Consider the following 24,677-nt stretch of genomic DNA (forward strand, 5'->3'; position numbering starts at 1 on the left):
CTCGGGAGACCTATAAAGTCAACAGAATGGCTTATGACCTCTTTTTTGTTCAATATTTCATGATGTATAAAGAAAATAACAAAGCACTGAGGTTTTCCATTTGATTTTCCATTTAAAAGATAGATACTGCAAGAGTGTAAGGTTTATCACATCAGGGAAATGGGAGAAGTGTAATTCAGTTGAGATGTTTTTCAGCTCTGGCTGTTTTCAACCCTTTAGATTGTTCCTTTATTTTTGTACAACTAATTCGTGTATCTGGAAAGGAAAGTCCAATATCCCCGTTTATCTCGGAGAGGAGAACAGAGAACACTCTCACCTCAGATCTCTGGGTAATCCACACATCCTCCATGACAACAAAGCAAAACAAGCCTTGAAATTTTAATGTAAATATTTAGGTAGGTGAGAGTATTTTAACAAAATGATACTGTTCAAATCAAAGCTTTTGTTGTTGCACTGAAAATCCAAGTAGTTCAACTAACCACATTATTTTTATCACTGCCACATTTAGGGCCCTTATGCTATTATCAGTGAAAATGCTGTAGGGTAATACAGGGTTAGGACAGCCTCAGCCTAAATTGGCTTCTGTGTCAGATTAAGAATTATCTAGAAATAAGATTTCTCAGCCTCATCTTGCTCAATTCCTTACACTCCCATTTCATCCAGTTTATATTCTGAACAGGATATTCTGCTTCTGTCACTTGTATTCCTAATGCTTTTGAGTTCAAAATCTTTGTGTGGGAGTTGCTCGGTGTGTCTCTTCTGCCTAATTTAACCGTAGTTTATATGGCTATAAGATAAAGATATTTTATACCTCACTAGTCAACTGTAAACTATTACAGTAAATCGTGTTATTTTCACAAGTTTGGTAACAAGTGCTAGCTGGCATTATAAGTGTGGAAGTAACACTTTTATTTCCACTTTCCTGCTTTCATCATTCACATTTATATCTTCAGGGGAAGAAGGATACTTGATGTCACATTGAGGAGTGTCTCTCTACTACATTTAATTCCTGGGCTGGGAAAAAAATATTGCCTAAATACAAAAGGTCACAATTAAAGTCTCCAGTATAAATGTACCACTCCCAATTCCTCTGTTTTATTAAGCCTTAACAGCATCTGACTGAAACAGAACACTGTCCTGAGGCCACAAGGAACATTTTCTCAAGCACTGCTTATGTCTGTTTTTCTTTGTTTTCCTTCAGTTGCTTTTTTGAGCTACTACAGCAATGAGGAGAGGAGCTGTGTGTTTGTACCTAGTGCTCACCTACCCACATTTACACCAGCAGCTAGTTCCAGAATGATTTAAGTGAAAGTTCCATAATTGCAACCAACCCACATTTAGACCTGGCTGTGTTTCTAGGTCAGAGAAGTATTTTTAAGTAAAAAAAAAAAGCAAAATGCAGATTCTAGTAAGGAAGAGAAATAGAGGACACACAGTGCAAGGAAAGGCAATTCCTTCTTGTTTCCTATCACATTCATGATACAATTTCTCCAGCAAAGAGTCACAGCATTCATTTTAACATAAAAAGGACAAATTGCATTTTGTGTCTTAAACCTGCTTCCTCCGACTTCAGTGAGCCCAACTGTGTTTGGTGTGCTAAGCTCCCTTTTTGCTGCTAAAAACCAAGAGCTGATCATTCTGCAGGTAGGATATTCTCCCACTTCTTGGGTGTTCCAAGATTGCTCAGTGCCAAAGTTCTGCAAATGGTACTTCTGTGAATACCTGAAAATGTATCAATGGTTCTGATTCATCTCGGTGGCATTTGGAGTATGTAGGCCTATAGTCAGAATAAAGGATAAACAGAATATAGACAGTTGTTTCACAGCAAAAAATTTGTTCTTGAAATAAGATCAAGGTTTGGAATTTGCTATGTCAGTATCACTCACAAAAACATCTTCTAGGAATTAATCTCAGCAAAAACATTCCTGAATTTAATATCATTCCACTATTAAATTCCAAGCAATATGCTCCATGTTTTCAAAGGTGCCAGAGCTCTGTTGCTCTCCAAACACAAAGAGAAAGCAACGCCCAAAAAGCTACCAGACTGAAGCACAGACGGTGAATGCAGCGTATTTGTGGGGTGCTTGGAGACAAATGAGATTTGGCATAGTGGTGACTCATTTAATTGCACAGCTATCACAAGATAATGTGGTAGTATTAACATAAGTAACTATGTGCTACAATTATTCCTCTCACAGCATTTATGATAGCGTTCAGTGCTTCCAGCTCATAAAACAAATCCTGAAACTGTTCCCTGAGATTACTTTGGAAGTATTCTGAATGAGCTGATAGGTTTTGTCTGTGCATGGTGCTGAGCTGATGGTCACTCACAGGCGTAGGAGTGGGCAGCACGGTGCCCAGAGCTCGAGCAACGGCTCTGCAAGGCCACCAAGTGCAAAGTCTCAAAGCAGGCATTCCCAAGCAACAGCACACACCAACAGTGGAGCACTAATGCTGCTAGAATACAAAAACGTAAAAGGAGGTGTGCCGAATTGCAGCTCTTGGCCATACAGATTTTGAAAGCTGGGCTCTTTTAAAGAAGATAGGGAACATGTGACTACTGAATGCTGCTGGCGTCTGTGGAATCTACACGTGTCAACTTTCTGGAGCAAATGAGGTACAGTTACATCCTGATTACAGAGCAGAGTGTGCAGGGTGGCAAATGCTGGTGATGCATTAATTGCATTTTCTATGGATCTTGCAGTCTCTCTGAAGGAAAGTAACAAGGGCACAGAGAAAAGAGCAGAGCTGAAAAGAATTAGGACAAGCAGAGCAACAGCAAGTAACAGTAGGTGGCAACAAAGTATCTTCTCCATTTTCTTGGTTTTAACAGCAATTGTTGCCTTGATTTCATATTTTCCCAAGACTTCAAGCACAGAATTCCTTTTATGTCACTTGGTCAGTCGGTCTCATCTCCAAAGCCTAAATTCTGCTCAGCTCCATGCGCCAATTGGAAAGTACAGCACAGTGATGGAAATGATGAACACGGGGCACTTGCTACAGCAAGGAGGTAGGAGCCATTTGCTAATGGGGATGAAAGCTCATCTCCAGACGCAGACCCCTCTCAGCACCTGACCCATGCAGTGGCTGTGCCCTGTGATACAGCCCACAGGGAGGTGAGATGGACACAGCTATCACATTGGGACTGTGTCCCTGAGTTTTTAATACCAATTGTTATTGACTTCCCATTTGAAGTCAAGCACTCTCTCGAGCCTCCTGACAGTGACTTTTATTCACCAGTTATGGAGTTCAGACATATCTGATAGAGATACAGAGGCTGTAAAGATGTTGTGTTCCTGCAGGTATCAAGAAAATAGGGGGCCACACACAGGAGTATCCCATCAGAGCCCTTAAGAGAGCATACATGGAGCACAAGTTTCTTCTTTATTACACACCAGTGAAATTGCATGGAAAGTCTGACTGCACAAAACCTTCACCTTGTCATGGGCACTGCAGAATCCAGGCAGGAGGCACAGCCAGAAGCCCTGAGCTTCTCTCTGCCTACACAATTAGTTGTGCAAAGAGGCTGTTTTCAGCCCAGCAGGCTACACTATTTTGATCACTCACTGGCTGCTGTCCCACTAATTGAGTAACAACAGATAGAGGATTCTCTGCTGACATTCATTGCATCCGACTCTATAATAGCCAAGGGCTCATCAAAATAGTCACTGTGAAGAACACCCAGGCAAATTGTTTCTAAGCTGGATAGGTGGCAAAGGATCTTGGAAGACTATATAACAGAAAAACACAGTGGTGATGCCTGGGTTTGTCCTAATTTTGGCAACATATGTTTTTGGGTAACATTTTTTAAACATTCTTCCTTTACTCCTTGAATTATAGTGGGTTCTAACCCATGTCTTCACCTTCTTGAAATGACATCTGAATGGTGATATTACAAATTTAAACAGGCAGTCGTATGTAAATCAGTTAATAGAGCATTTCCTTTGGTAGTTTGGCATGCATTATTCAGCCCTGGGTATCTTCTTTTTCCCCTGCGGGCTGCAGCCATGATTAAAATGTTACTTCAAAATGAATGTCTCCACAGAGACCAAGATGGATTTAATATATAATGGATTCTCTCTCACCAAGCTATTAAGCAAGAAAGTTACCTCAGCATGAAGATTTCATTACATCTCAACAAAGGTACTCCATTGCCATCTCAAAGATTCCACCAGGCCTAGATGGATTAAAGCTCAGGATCTCTTCAGAGAATATTCTCTTTAAAAAAAAAAAGTAGAATCCAAAGACATAACAAGGTGACTCCTTTTTGCTAAGGTTTCTTGTGGAGATGGCTGTCAATGCACATACATACCAAGTTTTTAGAAAATACAGTTTATTAGTCTTAGGAACATTAGTTTGGTATGGTATAAAGCCTGCAAGACCACCATACACAGTGCAGTTCAACATGAAGTTCTCAACCATGTTTTATTAAAGAGGTCTCTGTGGTTCACTAGCAACAGAGTCAGGCTCCCTTTTAGAGCACCAGATGACTCCAAGGCTTTGGGGTCATCACAGCACAGTACCTGGAAGAGGAATTTGGACCCATGGTTTCAGATCACAATTTGTGTTTTGGTACTTTCTGCACAAGTAATAAACTACTTTCCAGCAAAGCTGCCTATGGACGCTGCCTAGAGAGATGCTTCAAACAGACTATGGTGCAATTAACTACAATCCAAACAGTGGGAGATGGTGGTTAAACAGAAATAAATCTCCATATTTTACCATTCAGGTTTAAGCATAGCTGTTTTCTTAATCTAACGAGAGGAAAAATAAGTCCATGGCCATGTTCCTTTCTTTCCTAGAGCAACAGGCAACAATAGACTGCAGTGAGCAGAGCAGCCTCAGGAAATGTCCTACGCTGCAGAAACTCATCACCTCCTTGTCTCTAAAGAAAATCCTGCCTGCATTACTACTGCACACAAAAGAGACTGATTTTTCATCGGTGCAAGTAGAAGTCAAGGTCCTTCTCTCCACATCGCATCAATACAAACAGTCCTAGATTAGAGCAAGCAAAAGCAAGTATGACTGTTTAATTCCTTGAATTCCAGTTTCCTTCCTAACTCTTCCATTAGTCCTTGCAGCAGTGCTCTTACAGCAAATTCAGCATCTGCAGTTTTGACAGTAAATTATAACACAGGTGATCGCTAAGCACACATTTTATGTGTGATGATCACACAGAAATTCCCTGGGACTGCTCTTTAAATATCTTTTAATACTCCAGTCTCTGTCAGAATGGCTGACGTCTGTACAGATCATATATAAAGCATAAAAAATACACAGAAACATAGCAGTATTTAAGAAAAAAGCAACCAACTTGTATTTGTCTTCACAAATTGAAATATGAAAACTCTGAAGAACATCTTGAATTATAATGGGTGAAGTTCTTTGAGCTTATAGCATGCAAGATCAAATCACTTCATTGCATTTTTCACAGAATCACGGAATCACAGAAACACCAAGGTTGGAGAAGACCTACAAGATCATCCACCTATCACCAACAGTTCTCATAAAGCACATCCCTCAACTCAAAATCCAAACGTTCCTTGAACACTTCCAGGGTTGGTGACTCCACCACCTCCCTGGGCAGCCCATTCCAGTGCCTGACCACTCGTTCAGAAAAGCAGTATTTCCTAACGTCCAGCCTAAATCTCCTCTGGCGCAGCTTGAAGCTGAGAAAGAAAACTATGTAAGAAAAACAATCAATCTCAAAAATAGTAAAGTTACATAATCAAGGTTTTAGGAGATTTTGCAACTGTAAATTACTTAGGCAAATAAAGGTGGTGAAATACAGCTGTAGTTGTTTTTATTTTCACTCTGTGTTAAACGTGAAACTTTTTGTTCTTAGAACTGAAGTTAAAAGGCCATGAGTGAAGCCAAACTAATATCTGAGATGATTTCTTTCAGTTACCGAATACACTTGATCTGGATTTGCTTTCCATTGGATTCTGTCAGTGCTTTACTGAACAGATGTACTAGCAGATCTTAGAGGAACATTCTGACCTCAGAATAACACAGAATTTGCATTTCTGCCTGGGTCCAAAAATTTTTACTTAGAAGAGACAATACAGAACCACATGAATGAAGCAGGTAATCAAAATAAGCAAAACCGACTCCAACCATATAAAATTCGATCTGCAGGTGAGGAAACGGTGAGCCTAACAATCCACGGTTCTTCTGGTCTACTTACACACAGTAAACGAGCACAGAGATGGAGACAAGGGCAAAGTTCAGTACTGCACAGTTGTAGAAATAGATCTGCAGAGAAAATGCATTAGTCAAAAGGTTATGCTACTGATGAAACCCAGCTCAGTTATTTACCCAGATTTGTATTGCAAGCAATGTTGCAGAGGCCCACAAGCAGTCCAGAAATAGTCCCTCAGCTAAACTGGGGAGAGATCCGGATTAGCGTGGCCACTACTCAGTTAGCAACCAGCATGTGTGATACAGCTGAAAGACAAACGGGTGAGAGTAGAACCAGCAGTCTGTGGGACAGCATGGGGCAGCTGAGGAAAGTGAGCCAGGGTCTCTGGGGCTGAGGCAGACTGCACGATCTGACAGGGAAAATGGATTAAACATAAAGGTAGGTGTGATCTAGGGTGGTATCAAGATTCATAGAGCTTTCTGAATGACTACAGATAGAGATTTAAATACTAATGTATTCTTCATTCATTTTGTTCAGTTGTAAAACAAGAGTACCTATAGAGATAAATGTGTATTGTTCTTGCAAAACTTTCTAACTAAAACATTCTCTGTCATGGCTGGAGAGAAAACAGATCAGTAGCCTTAAGTAATAATATCCTGAGCTCCAACAGCATGGTTCCTTTCATAAAGAACGTAACCAGGATCCTTGCACAGTAACTAGGAACAGTTTGGTGACTCCTATAAACAATAAGCTCTGTTTCCACCTACAAAAAAAAAAAAAAGAACTCTTCATGTCAGTGGTAATATGATTGTCCAGAAATACCCTTGTTCTCATCTCATTTTGTTTTACTGTAAATGTTGCTAAAGAAAGAAGAAATCGAGTAATTTTTATCTGAAAGGATATTAAATGCACGATCTTTCATTTGTCAGAATTACTAATACCAACAGCAGCCCAGCTGGATTTCCTCTGTTCCCAGAGGAAGACTAAAATTAGGATGAATTAGATCTCTTCCATACCATTGTACCACTTCTGCCTGTAGGAGAACGTGGGAGGAAAACTGTTAATGCTGAGGCCAATTTATTGTTTATGTCATATATTTGCATGCTTAATTAATGTAAATTACCAGCAGCCACAGAAGTTTATACACAATCACAATACTGCCATTTCTGTAGCTAGAACCTCCAGGAGAAAAACACGGCCTGTTTATACCCTCACTATATCAACAATTGCAATTTCCAACTTTTATTAATTTATTCTACTTTTGGAATTAGGAACCAGGCAATAATTATTTAAATAGGAAAAAAAGAGATTATAATGAGGCTCAGACTCAGGCAGATGGAAAACAGTCCTTGTTCCCACTGAGCAAAACATGAGTAGGTCTGTTTTCTGGGCATGCCCTGGAAAACAATATTGCACTGTGCAGAGAAGCTGCTTTGGTGGTATTGGCTTTATTAAAAAAAAAAAATAAAAAAATCCTCTAAAAACAACACGATGTGAAAGAATTTCCAAGTACAAAAACTCCCAGACAAAGACCCGATAATGGAAGCCGTGACAGCGCTTTGCAAAACAAGCCCAGTGTGTGCAGCACTAGAACGAAGCCCGAGATGATTAGACTTCTGAATAATCAGGCAAACAGCCCGCACTGTAACAAGCACTGTTTATGGGGCTGAAGCAAACACCGACGAGTTTCATTCACATGCCTCAGTAAGCGCAAAAACACTTGTAACAAGGAGCCTTGCAGACCGAGCAATTAGGGCTGTGGAAGCAGCCGCTGCCCTAGGAAGCTGACAAGCTCGGTGAGAGGCAGCGAGCGCTCAGCCAAGCCGGGACGCGCGAGGGATGGCTCACAGCTCCCAGACAGGAACAATGGCAAGAGCGGCCCTGACTGCGGCCGCGGCTCCCATCCAGCTGCATCAGCAAAATGTGCCCCAAAGGGCTGAGCAGAGTTACATAAAAGTCATGCGAAAGAAAGCCCCACAAAAAGTAGCGCTGAACATCAGAGAGTTTCTAAAGCTGTTGCAGAAGGTATAATTTCAGTAAACAGCACTTTGTTGGCCTTATGACAAAACTGTAATATAAACTATCCCAGCTGCAGCAGCTGAGATGCAGGTTTGTGCTTGTAGTAAAAGTGGATGCACGGGGCATTACGTGGATCTGGAAGTATGCATATCATGTTGATCCCCTCATAGGTACATTTACTCTGTGTAAATACAGACCCACTGCACTGCTCCTCAGACCCTTCTGTGCCACAGTTTTTTTAAGAACAAAATTCTCCTCAGCACAACCTCCTCAGGGCTTTGTTTTATGGAGGGCTACCATCTAATAGTGCTGTAGCCACGAAGGTGTTACCGTGGTATAGCTGCCAGAACCCTTCCCATTTCCTGGGGTCACTGCTGGTGCCTGGGTCTCTTTGTAGCCCCACAGGGTTTTCATGCTTCTGGCCAGCTGGGCTTGGTCCCACCACACTCCAAGGAAAAGGCTCACCCTGGTCCCAGGACACACAGGTTCACATAGGTCCTGTGTTGGAGCACACGTGGGGTAGGAGCACTGAGCTGTCCAAGCATACAGCTCTCTTACGCAAGAAACACATCGTGCTCCCATGTTCAGCTAAAGGAAACCCTACAATCATTTCTGCTTCGATACTTCTGTCACGGCTGATTGCAGTAAAAAGCTCCTTTTCTAGGTCATGGACTTCATGGGCTGCAAATGACCTATAACCCTTTTCTAGGGCCACCTTCTTTGGATCACCTGCTCTCTTATTGTAAGATCTTTTTACAGCAGGGATGAGCTACACTAAGTACACTTGCAAAGCTTCTGACAGGTTAAATTAATTGTCCTGAAATGCATGTAGCTGTTTACACCTTACATGCTGTAATAAAATTGATTGTTGCTATGGTGTACAGTGTCACGCTTTTACTACCAACTCCTTCTTTTTCCGAAGCCCCAGCTGCTCTGACATCTTCAGATCAGCCTGCAGCTTGTGGCTGACCTCCTTACACTTATGGCTTGGCGTCTTGTGTGAATTTGACTGTGTCAGAGATCACACGATACAGGAAGACACAAACAGCTGTGCAGAGACGCCTGCTCTTTGTTCCGTGTTTTAACATCGCTGAGTCCAAAAGGACTGGGAAATCCTGAATGAACACAGACTGCAGTTAGCTGGAACAACCATCACTATTGTGCTTGCTTCATCTTTGTGACAGAATCAGTGTCACGTGCCTCAGGAAGGTGCTCTGCTGAGCATCAGGCAATTGTGGGTCAAAAAAGATTGCTGCATGTCAGAAGTAGGAGCCCCATGCCTGTAGACTAGACAAAATTGTTTACCACTTAAGAGATGCTACCAGAATTCAGCAATTGTTTCTGAAAGGCAATTGTATATTCTAAATACAACCAAATAAGATAAAACTGGTCAACAATTAACCCACTTTCTTTCTTTACCATCTATATATGTTTCTGTACTCAATTTCTGTGCTAGTCAAGACACGCCTCTCATGAAAATCACTGCACTTTGTGACTCCTGTTTCTTCTGTGTGTAATTACACAAGAATTCGAAGTTACGTTTACATCCCCCCTCTAGGGACCCAAGGCTAGAACTCTTTTTCCAACTGAACTGGTTGGTCCAAGAGAAAATTTAACCCCCTACCTGCAAACTGTCATTTCAATCATTCCAAAATATTTTCTATGTGGATTTATGTCTTCAAGCCTTTTAAATATTGTTCTTTACTACAAGGCTATTAGGAACTGTCAAGCAAAAAGCAGATGGTTCAGCTATGTTTCTGAACTGTTGATGATTTCTATTCAACATCAAGGACGTATTTTTTTCTTTCATGTTAACAATCATTACAAATATTTAACAATCAGCTCACTGTAGTTTATTGAACCTACATCGTCTGAGATTGGTGCTAATTTCCAAAAATGACATTGCCAGAAGATGGCACCTGCTATACATATTTGATGCTGCTAAAACAACAGAAGTGTGTAGGCTGCTACAGAACAGAGAGGACACATAAATGATTTTGTCCCCTTTGTATTTCAGGGTTTAGAGAGTGGAGGACATATTCATGACACAATGACAGTCAGTGACCTTTATAAAAGCAGAATTTAGACACAGTCTTAAATACAACCACAATAAAAATCAAAGTCTAGTGCACGACTGTCAGGTATTACAGAACGATCATTTCCTTTAATCCATAGTTATTTGGAATTTCTATGGCCCCACTTGCAATTATCTGCTGACTTTTCCCTATTTATAAAGATGTACATGTTTTGAACTATTTTTTTTTCCTCTTCAGAGCAGTTAGAGTGACAAAAGGAAGAAGAAATATGAAAAGATTAAAAGCGTCAGAAACATGATCATTTTTACTTCACTCAGTCACATAAATGGAAGAAGTGGAGGATTCTTCAGAATGGATCTTTCCATTGGTACCAAATACCCACGGATCACATTCAATTATTGCTGCAGGTGGGCTGTGACCATTGAAATCTGTACAAATATTTTCATTTTGACACCAATTTTTTAACATTTAGGGGACGCTTAAACTTTGAGAGTGAAGCTTTTATTGCAAAGAGGATTAATTGTTTCTGGAAAACTTTGAGTTAGCAGGGAGACAGAGAGGTTTCAAGATGTCAACATCTATGAGATCTGAAGTAAAGCTCCAAGAATTAATGACTTCTCTGTTTGCTTGTGTATGTCCTGCATACTGGTAAGAGCTTTCAGTAAAAGAGAGGGCCATGGGCAGGTCAGGAGGCTTTGGGAAATACAGTTCTAAGTGCTATTGGGAGGGAAGAAGAGCTGTAAATCAGTCTTTTGGGGATACCTTGAGATCTGTGAGGTTTTTCTTGCACAGATGCAAATGCTTGAATGACTCAGTCTGTAACTCACTTTCAGGGAAAGCAGAAATCCATTAGTAATATTTTCTAACCTATTTTTTCCCTAAATCTAAGTATTTTGTACACTGTTACTTTCGGAGGAAAAATATTAAATAGTGGTGGAGAGCAAGAAAGAAATTTTTGGGACTTGGTCGGATTGTACAATTTAAATGGCATGTCAACAGGCACTAGGTCTGGAAGGACTTGGGTTACACAGAAGGCTCAGGAATAGAGGAAAGTCAAAGCCCTCTTTGCCAGCTGCAAATTCTTAAAAATAAGAGGAAGTTACAAGAAATGGTTCTTCACTGTCTGCTGCTGCTGCTGTCCAGAACCAGTAACTCAATCTCCCCAGTTCACAGAATAATAGAATCATAAATGTTAAAAAGACCACTAAGATCATCTATTCCAACCATCAAATAGTCCAAACTTCCAAACCGTTGTCCTCCCAGGTCCAGACATGAGGTTTTGTCCTCTGAACTACTACTGCCTCCAGGGCTCTGGAATCACCATATGTATATATATATGCATATATATATTCTTGATTCTTAATTTCTGCTTATGTTCTAAGGTTTCACGTGACCACTTAGATTTGCTGGTTTTTGCAGTATTATTTCAAATGTTTTTGTACAGCCAGAATTAGTATTTTGTATTACTTTCATTAAAATAGTAATTTATTCTTTTTAAGTCACTACTTCTAGATGCTGGCATTTTCTCACTATATTAGGACAACTACTTCAATGGAAAAGACCTCAGGCTCTTTTTTAATGCAAGGAAAATCTGTGAACTAACAGTCAAAAGAGTTTTCATTAGAATCCATGTATATTAAGAGGCTAAAACATTCAAATTAGTAGACAAGGCAATCTTCCTAGGGGGGAAACAACAACACAAACATTCATGCTATGAGGAGTACACAAACATGGGAAAACATTGGACATTTGGCTTTAACAATATACTGAAAATAAACTAGCTCAAAATGTCCAATGGTGAATATCTGAAAATACTGAGCCATTTATGAGCTCTTCAGTAGCACTGTAGGCTTAGATACCACATCAGGAGAGTATAGAATGTGAAGTGGTGCAGTTTAACACTCTATTAGGAAGGTCTCACGCGTAATTCCTACCTGACATTGCTCAAGATAACACAGCCAATTAGCAATAAGGCCAAAAAAATAGTACAAATATTTTGATTTCCTGTCCCCCAAGTCACTTATTAAATCACTGTTACTTCTCAGAGTAATGGCATTTTGCTTTTATATCTTCCGTTTACAAGCCTTCGAGCACGGGCACCTGTCTATTATTTCTGCTTTGACCCTGGGGAAATTGAGATTTGTCTCAAGCAATGTAACCACTTCTGAGCAGTTTAAGAAGTAACATTGAATCCCAATTTTCAGTCCAGTAATTGTTGTGATTAAATGATCATTGACACAGATAGGAATCCGAACAGGCCTGCCACCTTTTCTTAGGGCAGAATGAACAAATATTAGAGCAGATTCCTTTACATTTATATTTCATATGCAGATGTGCATTCATGTACTTTCTTTGGGCGTAAGGGTCAGTCTCCTTAAAAAAGTAGCTCCAGTGCCCTTGATAGTAAAAAGGTATTTAACTAGTCACTTCAAGTGCTAATCAGAATTCTTATGTGATAATTGATCATTAAAACCATAACCACATCTTTATTGTCATTGTAATTGACGGTTTCTTTCTATACCAAACAGACATATACAATTTGCATATTCATAAACTCAGTGGGTGCTCTTCTAGAAGTCAACCAAGTTTAATAAACATAACAAAAACTAGCTTATTAAATGCAAATTAAAGCTGGGCAACAACTGAAAATTCAGCCTGGTTCACGTTCTTGGGCTACTTCATCAAGGACTATTTTTCAAAACAAGTCTACAAGAAAGACTTTTAAACAACAGCCCCAGCATGTGAACACCAGAGTGATAATCACTGTGTCACTTACAAGTATTGCTCTGCAGAGTAGCTCACTTATAACAAGCCAAGTGTTCCTGGAGACAGTGGAGTAACTACCTTCCAGTTTTGTAACACTTCAGGAGTTCCCTATAGGAATGTCATATTTTAAATGTAATAAATCTCTGCATTACTCTTTACTTATTGACAAGAGGAAAAGTCCTCTCACAGATGAAGGTCTAGATAAATACCTAACAAGACCAAGCATAAATTGCAGATCTACAGTGGAAGAAGTCTACATGTGGGAGCTTCCTAAGGATCTGTACTTTTCATGATTTTTTTGGAAAGCAGTACAAATCTGGAATGAATAAAATTGCAGGTGATGCTACGTCATCTAAAATGGTTAAACATAATGCTGAATGTGAAATTTATAGAAAGTTATAGAAAGATTTTGCAGTCCTGAGTAACCAGATAACAAAACTGCAGATGAATCACAGTTTCTGACAATATGATAACTAGCAGGCATGGAATGAAATTACCAGGTGACAAACAAGACAAGTGAAATACTTTTTCACAAAGCATTTGAGTAAAATATGGAATGCACTCCTACAGTAAAATATAGACAGCAAAAATACAAAAGGCATCAAAGAGGGATATGTTAAATTCATGGAGGATAAGCACTTTGGTGCACAGACTGCTAGGCAAACAGTGCATTGTGAAATAGAATGAATCACTCTGAAATCCAGAATCATGATGACTGCCTCCATATCACTGAAGGTGTTTGAGTTATGGACCACACTGACAATGTAATGTCCCAAACTCCACAGAATACCATTATGGGTGTTGCTTTTGCTTAAAATATGAATGAATCAGTACTGCTCCTACCCATTACCAGCTTAGACTATAAAAAGGTAATCGTGTCCTTTACACCACAAAATGTTCATATTCCTCTCATACCTTGAAGATCAAGTGGAGGTGGACACTCTGGAATATAACGCTGCAACTCACTGGTTACAACAACTCATTGCATTTAACACCCCTGGGTTGAAGACCTGGCTCTGTAGGAGCCGTGGCAGATTGACTCACATCAGACTCCTAAAAGCTAGGACCCTAAAAATAACATTCTGGCTGTTTACTTTTCACAGCCACATAAAATACACATTGACTTTCATTATTCACTAGCACTTAGGTAGGATTTTATGCTAAAAGGTTTCCTACTTTCTGAAACGGCCTCTGTCTGGTCTGATTCACTGAGACCTTTTTCTTTCTCTCAATTCACGTTTTTGAGGTCTCTCCTACAGTTTTTATTTTCAGATGCACTGCAGGAGGGTAAGTTGTGGCATACAGTTTGTTGTGGATAGGGCTAGATGGAGGAGTCTCCAGCAGAAGAGAGTCCAACCCCTGGGAGGGGCTTCTTGCCTGTCTTGGGAGCATGAGCTGGAGCCTCAGCCTGTTACACAGCTGCTCCAATGCCACACTGTTCTTGGAGCCATCACACTGGCCTGTGGGGTAGCTTTAAACATGAGAGCATTGCACAACCTTGTGATGTGACATACTAAGAAGCTATAATTTTCATATTGTATCTCCTTACCAATTGTAAATCAGTCATTTTAAGGATGCTTTCCATTCTTGCTTCCCTTCAGGCATCTCTTATTTCTCTCCGGAAAAAGAAAAGATGTAGTTTATAGCTAACTGCAGGACTGAAATGACATATATAATAGCAACAGCAGGCAACAAATGTGTCCCTAAAGTGGCAATATGGTGCCTTTTGTTTTGTTTTAAGACTTTGAAGTGATTGGCAATTTATCTTTCTGAGCCTTCACTTGAATAGTTACAGGGAATTTAGAAGATGATGTTATGCATGTTCAGTAATGAGGATAGCATGGTCTGACCTAGGCCCTTTAAAAACTGAATGATAGAACAAGACAATCAAGAAAAAATACTGATTACTATGCATAGGGTTATTGGCATTAGAGATTAATAATAGTTTTTACTTTAATTTTCTCCCTGCAATCCTATCCTTTCAATTAAAGAAGACAAAACAAACACATTCTGATGACCAGATATTCTAAACAAATCTCCATTCTGCCACACCATGTGGAAAAACCACAGCCTGAGTGTAACCACTTTTTGCTGTTGGGAAAAAAGGTGATTTACAATTTCTAAATATAATGGTTTATATATATGATAAAATCCAACTCTTTCGTGTAGCTCTTTAAAGAACTGGAGTTGCCCTCTGTCCACTTAAGTAACACACCTCATTTCTTCATATGTCTAAAGGGTTGCTGAGGATGCAGTAAGAACCTGACAACATCTCAGTGCTCAGACTGAAGGTACACATCTGTCAAAGCGTGCTGAGGTGCAAGGATGCAGCAAGCAGGAGATGGAAGAGACACAATGTGTGTTTGATGCTCCCAAGATCTCTCTTCCCTTCCCTTTTACTGAACTCTGAGAGCCCCTTGCATGGACAGGTGTGTGGAAGAGGATAGGGGACAGGACAGCTGAGCACCTGCAGCACTCACTGACTTCAGCTGCAGTTGCATGAGCTCACATTTCTAACATTGTGGTGCCAGGAAAACCAATGCCACAGCACAGATCTCACTGGCAGCTGATCTGAAGAAGGGATGTCTGTCTGCATACCTTCCTGCTGGGAATTTAAGGAGAGGCACACCAGGACCCTGGCAGAGATCTCCTGGCAAGGGATGGGGTAAGAGGTGCAGTGAGCAGCATTGGTAGCTGTGAGCCACCCTTTGTAGCTTTGGCTCATGGCTCACTTGGCAGCCTCTTCGCTGCTTACTCCTCTCAATGCCTCCAATCTCACTTTGTTTTCTGCCTCGTTCTTTCTTTTTTTCCCAAACTTCTAAATGCCTCCTTACACCACCCTTCGCTTCTTGAAAGAAAAATCTGGAGTGATCAAGCTGGGTTTAATGTGCTATTTTTAAACATACACCAAAGCTTCAGCAGTGTCATGGGTGACGTTTTATTAAAATTATTTAGTAAGCTGATTTGGTTTTATTTGTAAATGTTTTCTTAAGGGGACAACTCTCATTAACCAAAGTGCAAAAATTGAAATTAAAACAATAAAATAAATATGAAAACCTCATTAAAATTAATCCCTGAATACAGTATTTTGTGATACAAGACCATTTCAACATTCATCATTATTCTAGGCTTCATGTGTTTTCAGTACTAAACTTCACTAAGATGCACTCGAATTTAAGAATACACATCAGCATCTTAGATTAAGATGATTTAGGTAGATGATGCTATGCCTGAGCTGAATGTTCTAAGTGAAAGAAATTACAGGTAAGGGTATGCCCTATATATTTTAAAGGTGAAAATGTCTAAACTGTGCATTTAAACCACTTTACTTCTGTCCTCCTTTTATGACACAAAGCTACTCAGTCTGCTATCAAATATTGTGGTCTAAATTAGACTAAACTGGCATATGCTGGAGGCAGTAGCCTAAAAACCATCACAGCTTGGTGTCTTTAGCGATCTCAGTTCTTTTAAGATACGTTGGGTGGAGGTTCTCACTGCCACAAGGCTGGAGGCAACAAGGCAGCAGGAAACCAAGTATGTCGAGCAGAGGGCAAAGAGGGAGATCTCCTCTGGTGGTTTCCATGGCAATCAGACAAGCAGAGCAGTCTGCACACCCGGCTCTGGTAAGGGGAGCATCACCTGCTGAGCCTGCACTTCACACCTTTGCTCGGCACTCCTTCAGCAGAGTATCGCTTGCTTAGGATGCAGCTGCTAGAGGCATCTCCCCCACATCCTAAGTCTCTTGCATGAATCATTTTATTGTGTTCACCTGTCATAGTGACATCTAGAGCCCCCCATTAGGATTCACACAGATCTAGACATCCACGATTGCCCAAATTCTCACATCTGTCTGCAGCTCACATAGCACTGCAAAATTCAAAACTGTAACAAATAGCCTTAGAAAAAGTACTGTGGCTCTTCTGTTTCCATTCAAATTACACAAGCAGTTTGCCAAGAAACGCATTTTTTATTTTCTTCTGGAACGAAGTTCAAGCATTTCGACTACCTGCATGCAACATAAATCATGTTGTCAGTGGTTATACAAGTTTTGGATACAATTTTAAGCAAGCTTTTTATTTAAAATTACTTCAGTAGGTTCTATGACTATCAGTTCTCTACATGAGCTTTCTCACAGGCTCAAGAAGATGATTCTGACATAGATGTATTGGTAATATATTAATGCTTTGCTGTTATTTCACTCAAGAGTGTAAACTACTTTTGTAATACAAATAAATGAAAGCAAATTATGATAGTTTGGATTTCTTGGGACAGTATTCTGTGGAAAACATACCAGTGAATCATTTAGTTTGTAGAATATGTACTGCTCCTTGCATAAGAAATCACAGAAATATTAATGTAAAACTACTGCTGAGTTTCTTCGTGTATTACCATATTACAAGGCTTTCAATAGATGATCTTTCCCATGTTCTTAGACAACCTTGACCTTCAGTTCTTAGTGAGGTGAATAATATTACATCACATCTAAAGAGAACAGTGTAATCATCTTTTCTATTTGCAGCACTAAGACAGTCAACAGTATTTGATACAATCAGCATGTGTCTTGATACTGAAGGCACATGGTGACAAGTCTAACTGAATGTAGTTATTTGGCTGTCATGAAATGCACCTTATGGTGATAAACTTCAGCCATAAAATTGGAAGACTATCACATAAACATGTTTCATGAAGAAATACACTAGCAGAATTCACTCCTAGTTTATAGTTGGAAAACTGTGTTCTATTTATTATGCTGCAATTTTTACAGTACGTCAGGTTGGAAAACTCATTACATTTTACAATGAAGTAATTACTGTGTGTTGATTCTTCTCCTTCAACCAACGGGTCTATCTAATTAGTGTACAATAAATTGAAATACTGCGATTAAGATGTGTGAAAGTATGCTTCAATTGGATGCAGCTTCAGTGTGCTTAGAAGCTGGGGGAATTCAACAGCTGTCCCTGCATTGTGCGCCTAGGGCAGGTGCCTCTTGGGGCAGAGCTCATGGGGAAACTTCCTCTGCTTTGCACCCTCTCCTCCATAAACATGTCCTAACAGTCACTACAGTAAGCACATGAAGGCAGTTCATTTCACACTTGTGCGTATTAAAACTTAAACTTGATAGAGGAACGATGTTTTCTTTTCATTACTTATCAGATTTTTTATCTTTTAGATAAATTTATTCTCCCTGTAGTCTTAAAGGATATGTTGTTCATAGCACTCAAGCTATAAAACTACCCAAAACAATAGCTTCAATAAACTCAGAGACATTGTCTTATCTTCATCATAAGTCAGCCTCACTGCTGTGCAAATGTTTCCAGCTTGGTATTTTATTGGTTATGGGAGATGTTCTGAGGCACAAGGAGCAGGAAGGTTTCTCAGTGCTACTGAAAGTCACCAAGAATTGGAGGCTTCCCTCCATCTGCATTTTTGAAGATTCCTACTGTTTGTTCGATCAGCTGCCTGCGAATGAGTCTGAAATACAGCGTTACACTACCACTGGATTAGCCATCCTGCCATTAGCAGAAATGGGATGTGGATATAACTACGCTTGTGAAACATTCCCCGAAGGAAATGTGACCATCTATACAGGCTGTGTTCATCTGATCTTTTTGCCTAGGTGAACAGTGCAGCAGAAATGGTCTCCAGGGAATATTCCAATGCAATGGGTTAGAACTCATTTGCTCTGCCCTACCTTGAAATCTGTAAACTGGGCAGCATTACAGCAGAGATATTCTGGAATAGCAGCAGAAGAAAAAGACTGATGCAAGCTTTACTTTAACTATTCAAGAACCAAAGTAGCCCCCTTTGGGCCATTGTAGCTCAACGTAAATAAATCTCAGCATAAATAAATCTCAACTGCTGTTCACATATCTTCTAGAAGAAGAGAAAACAAATAGGTAATCCTGGTTGTTTTTTTTTCAGATCAGAAAGGTTGTCTTTCTCTCAAAGTTATTTAATCTTTTCAGAACTCTTGCTGCCATTCATAGCATTCGGATAATACCAGTTCCTCACTTTTAAGTCAGAATTATCCAATATTAACATTGCAACATTGCTTGGTTAATTCAACAGGCAAAGAAAAGTAATTGCCAAGTTTGAAAGAAGCAGGGAATGTTTTTATAGGCCTACTAGATCTACACATTCGCTGACCCCACTGGAGCTACTGAAGCTCAGCAAATGTGATTAATACAACTAAAATAAGGTTTCTCCAGCCTAAGCTTTGACATTGTTTTGCAATTCCTTGCTAAAAACCAGATGTTATTAAATGAATAAAAATTCTCTTTCTGATTTCAGAGAGCCCAAGCAGGGTTTTCTGTTGCCAAGTAAAGAAAAAATGAAACTTCATGTTGGCAATACATTAGAATATTTAATGAATTTTAATGAAGAACTGTTAAAAAAAAAATGTCATTTCAAAACTGCTAAGATTATTTTTTCCACAGGCATTTTCTTCTCCTTATTATTGATTCATATCTTGTTATTAGCATGCCAACATCCCTTCCCATTTTGTACAGATAACTATTGAGATAATGTACCTATGTTAAAGTGCAGTTCTGCCTTTTGACTGCTTGTATTTGAAAAATGTGTATCAGCCTTCATTCAAAAAAACAGAAAATTGGATGTACCATTGGTCACAAAGTGGGCAAAATCTTCTGTTTTATTTATGTTCTATAATACATATCAAAAAAATTAGACTGAAAAAGTGTAAGAAAAATTACACTACAAGACTATAGATAAGAGTTTCAGAAATACGCTATTGCCCTTACAGAACTGCATATATTCACATGGAGTAGGTCATTAGAAAATGACAGATAAACATCAGGACAGAGATCACTGGGGAATTATGGTAAATTTCTTGTTCTCCTGATCGTTAATCAAGAGATACAGATGTTGCAGATCTCCCCAGATAGGGGAATCCTGGGTTGATGCCTCTGTTCCGCAAATTATTTATGTGTTCTTGTGCTACAAACCTTTCTATTCTGCCTTAGATTTGAAGCATTCCCTATGGTTAGTTAGAATAAATGAAACATCAATAGATAGAAAAATCTGCACATATTAAAACAGTGGTTGGACAAGGCGATGTAAGACCATACATCTGCTAAGAGAACACGATAAGCATCAGAAAGTATTTTTTGTGTGCTCCCTACCAAGCCAAGTGAAAGGTTTTCCTAGGTAATGATACAGCAGCTTGGCAGGGCTTTTTTTAAGTGGGCTTTAATATTTCAGAAAGATTTTTGAATTTTGGCTTTCAATTAATCCATAGTCCTAGGGGCATTAATTATAAATATGAAATGAACATACATTTAACAGATAGGTCAGGACACAGTTTGAACATTTTAAATTTGAAATTTTAAGATTAAGTCTAGACCTGATTAGAGATAAAAAACAAATAAGATTAAATGACCAAATCCCATCATGGTGGTAGATTAACTGCCCCAGGGGTTTCTTATGATGTGCCATGATGCTAAATGAGTTCATTAATAATTTGGAAAGGGGAAAGGATAGCATGGCAACAAAGACTTAGCTGTATAGGTATACAAGGACCTGAGATGACTGTAGAGAATATCGAAGAAACTTAAATAAGATAGGTGAAAAGTCAGCATGATAACAAAGAGATTCAAAATCAGGCTTCAAAGATAAATAACCTGTTCCACTTGGAAAGCTCTAAGCTGATTATAACATCTAAAGGAGACCTAGGACATCACTGTATACAGATCAATGTGCAAATGCAGTCCAAGAAGACAAGTCAGATATGGACTGTGCAAAGGGATGGGATAATCAAGGAAGTGGAGATCACTGTAATGGCAGCGTAGAACCAGCACTACAGCATGGGGTACTACATGTCCAAAAGGGCGCTGAATGGGAAAGGAAAGAATTTTCCTGGAGAGGTAGAGTATAGGGATAGAAATTGTTACCTTACAAACAGAAATCTGTGCAATACTGTGTGTTCTAGACCAGGCAGTTAGTGACCCTCACCTTTTTCTTTTTTTCTGAAGTGAAAGAGGCATTCAGCATAATCAATAAACAGAAAGTTCAATACATTTTTAGGCCGTTTCAGCTGTGAAATTCCCTGACATAGAATATCACTGACACTAAGAGTTCAGTACAATAAAACGACTGAATAATCATATAGATATCAAGAACATATGGACCTATCATAATTATTGATTAAAAAGAACAGATAAATAGCTACTGTACAGCACTTGCTAGCTGTGAGGTTTTTATAGCTTCCCCTGAAACTCAGTGTGGTAGGCATATCATTTGGACAACAGATGTTGAAGAGTCACTTGCGTCTCTGAGGTTGACACAGAAAAAACACATTTAGTCATGACAAAACATAGTAACAGTAGCAACAGAAATGTACCAAGCTACACAACTTCATCTTTAAAACTAACTTTTGTGCTTATGCCTAGCTAAACGCAGACGTCATCATAAATAAACAGAATGCCACCTCCTTTCAGTAGAAATACCCCCAGCTACAAATTCAGTCAATAACCAAGCCAATCCTGTAGTTTTTTCTTTTCTGAATTTACAACATCTAGGTTCGTTCTTGCAGGCACCCATGCAGGTGTTCTTGCGCACGAGCACATGTGTGCACGTCTGCACTCGTGTGTTCTCATCATGCTCACCTTGCACGGTGGAGGCTAACAGGGCTGCACCTGCAGGGTCAGAGGACAGACAGGGAGGAGGTCTTCCGCATGTCTGCAAAGCCTCCCTGTGCAAATGAGCCTGAGGGGAAATCCCCAGGTGGGATGTGGCCCTCAGCCTACCTATGGAGAGCGGGCAGCTGGCCAGCAGGGTCAGCATCTCCCCAGTAAGCTGGCAGCTGGGCTGGGGGGAAAGGCTGACAGAAAAGCTCTTAATTCTCTGGTGCAGTGTGTGACTTCTCATATACTGAGGCATTGAGGTGCTCAACATTAACCAGATGCTTTTATGTGAGTATAACTAGCAGGTTGCTGGCCTGCGGGAGGCAGAAGCCTTCCCCGCCACAGCTGGCATTGCTGTTTTTTCATATTAAAAAAGAGTTTCAAGTGACATTTTGTTGAACATACGTTTCACATAAACCAAAGTGGGGACAGATGACAGCGTTAGGTGGGGAAGCAATATTTCCTCAATGTTGTACTTTGTGGGTTTTTTTGACATAGCTACTTCCTTGAGAGGCTCCAACCTGTCAGCAGTGTGAAAATGTCTTCTGTTCACATCTCAGAAAAAGATGCACAGCTGAATCAAGGAATGGCTGCGTAAGTAATTTTATTTTTTATGATTTGAGCCCCAAAAGGTCTTAAACTGTCAGATTTACTGTCTCTCCAACTTTATGACTTTCAGTTGTATTTATTCTCTGATATTTGCCATCAAATGTATCTACGTGAGCTCCAGTTTGTAGGCTTTCATATTGCTAAATCATTCCTTAAGCTTTAGATGTAGTTTCTGCTCAGCATCAATCCCCTGAGATATACCATTAACATGAATCATTTCTGAAAGTACGTCGTGCAATATGAACTTCTTGTTGAGTCAATCATTCACTCTGATTGAAAGAAGTGATGACCTTCACAGAAGAAGCGTAACACAGCTACATATCCCAGGACCCTCTTCACTGCTGTCAGTCGTGTCTGCTTTTGGAGCTCATGCAGACTTAATCATGGCACAAAAATAGGCTGAAGATTATTTTCCTTTATGTGGTTAGGTCAGCAGAGCTTTAAATAAAGGACTGAATACAAAACCCCACTACTGAGTCACAGAGACCACTTTATTTACTGTACGTTGTTTCTGCAGTGGACTTTAAGAAAAATTTAAGTTATACTTTGGCCAGTTTGTTTCATTTTCCTCAATGCCCATCAAATGAAATCTTTTTTTAGGCATTACAGCAGATAACTTTTGGTCCTTTTAGGCAACAGGTGTAGATTTGCAGTAGTACTCGGGTGTATCTCTCCACTGACTCTGTGAATCTGGACCTAAAGCCTGGATGCCTCAGATCTGAACTTGCAACCTGGGGTATAAGCATAACATGATCAGCTGATTACTTTGATGACTGTTTGACTTATGCTTTAGCAGAACTGCCTTTGTAGCAGCAGATGCTTTCTTAATTCAGTATCCTACTCCTATAAGACTACTTGAAAGTTAGAATATTGGGTTAAAAAAAAAAAAAAGTTTTGCTGTTAAGAGACATGGACTTTTATAACTACTTTCATATTGGATGTCCTTTGGGATCTTGGATTTATCATTCAACCTTCCAGTACATTAGCTCTTTCTTCTGTAAGTTACCCTAATTATATGTTCGTGCTTTATAAAATCAATGGGAGGCCTGATTCAGCTTCGTTCAGCCTGGTTCATTCATTAATGATTTAAAGTGCTTGGAAATTACTGAGTGTAAAGGAGCATAAAAGGAAGAGTAAATTAAATAAAGGTACTCTAGTAAAAGGAAATAAAAAGATAGCAGTGACAGTTCCACACATTCACAAAGTTATATGTTCCCGCTCCTTGTGTGCTGCATTCTTCAATATAAGATATTGCAGATATTCTCATTTTCGTTTGGCAAGCAGCCAAAGTTTGGGGACTCTCTTTTCCATTTGTGAATATATAATTTTCTTCTTAGATAATCTGATTTATAAGAGCAATTATCTGCTTCCTAAGCAGAATTTCTGCTGATAAAATACTCAATTTCAACAAACATAAATAGTTCAGTAAGACTAAATATTCACATCATATTTGTGTAAGTTCACATTTGCCCTTAACTTCAAATTTTATCAGACACGGCAATAATTTCTAGATTTGCATCTCTGAAAGAAGAAATCAACCTCTTTCTTTCTGAGATTTACCCGCTGCATACAGGATAGGCTTGACAGAAATAAGGCAAAAGCGACTCGTGGCCTAATGGCCCTATGTAGAATTTCTGTTTATTTTGTCTCCTAATACGATATTTTGTCCACCTCATTTGAAATTATTTTGAGGAAGACACAAAAAAACTCAAAAATGGCAATTACCGAGTACCTATTCGCAGTTTCTTCTGTTGAGTAATGTAACACAACACAAGAGTTCTAAGTTCAAATTTTGAGAAAATATGTTATTAATGGGACTGCATAATTCTATCAGTTGCATAGTTGGAAAAGCTGGTAATATTCATGCAAATTCCTGCTACTGACAATTAAACACTAATAGGCTACAACTGGATTTAAAAGCATATTTTGTATTGTACGTCTGATGTACTAGAGAAAAAAAATAAGATGGATGATAAAGAAAAGTAATTGACACAGTATTTAAAAAGTAATGAATCGATTGAAGTTTCCAGTAGGAAATACCATGCCCAAAGGTAAAGATTTAGAATTGAGAATGTTATCCTGTTTATTCCTCACTGTGCAAAGCGAGACATTCTATAGATATGTCCGCAATCATACACACAATTTATATTCATAAGCAATTTGATTTTTTTCTAGTACATATTAAAATGAAGGAATATTCTTTCTACATATTCACTTACGACTATGGCATTTAAAGGTCATCATGAAAAGTATCTTTCAGGCACCTGCTATCAACAGCAGCCTCTCCGAATATTGACTGATAATGATTATGTATTGTTAAAAGCATTTTCTGTCAAACAGAAATAAATGTTTTTCATATTGTTCCCTGCAACTTGGACAAATAGAAAAAGATAAGATTTTCAGTATTTATTCTACCATCTGCTCATTTATGTGAGCAGCCCCTTTAGAGTTTAATCTCTACAG

Source organism: Lagopus muta, chromosome 7 (assembly GCF_023343835.1).
Source record: "Lagopus muta isolate bLagMut1 chromosome 7, bLagMut1 primary, whole genome shotgun sequence".
Taxonomy (NCBI): domain Eukaryota; kingdom Metazoa; phylum Chordata; class Aves; order Galliformes; family Phasianidae; genus Lagopus; species Lagopus muta.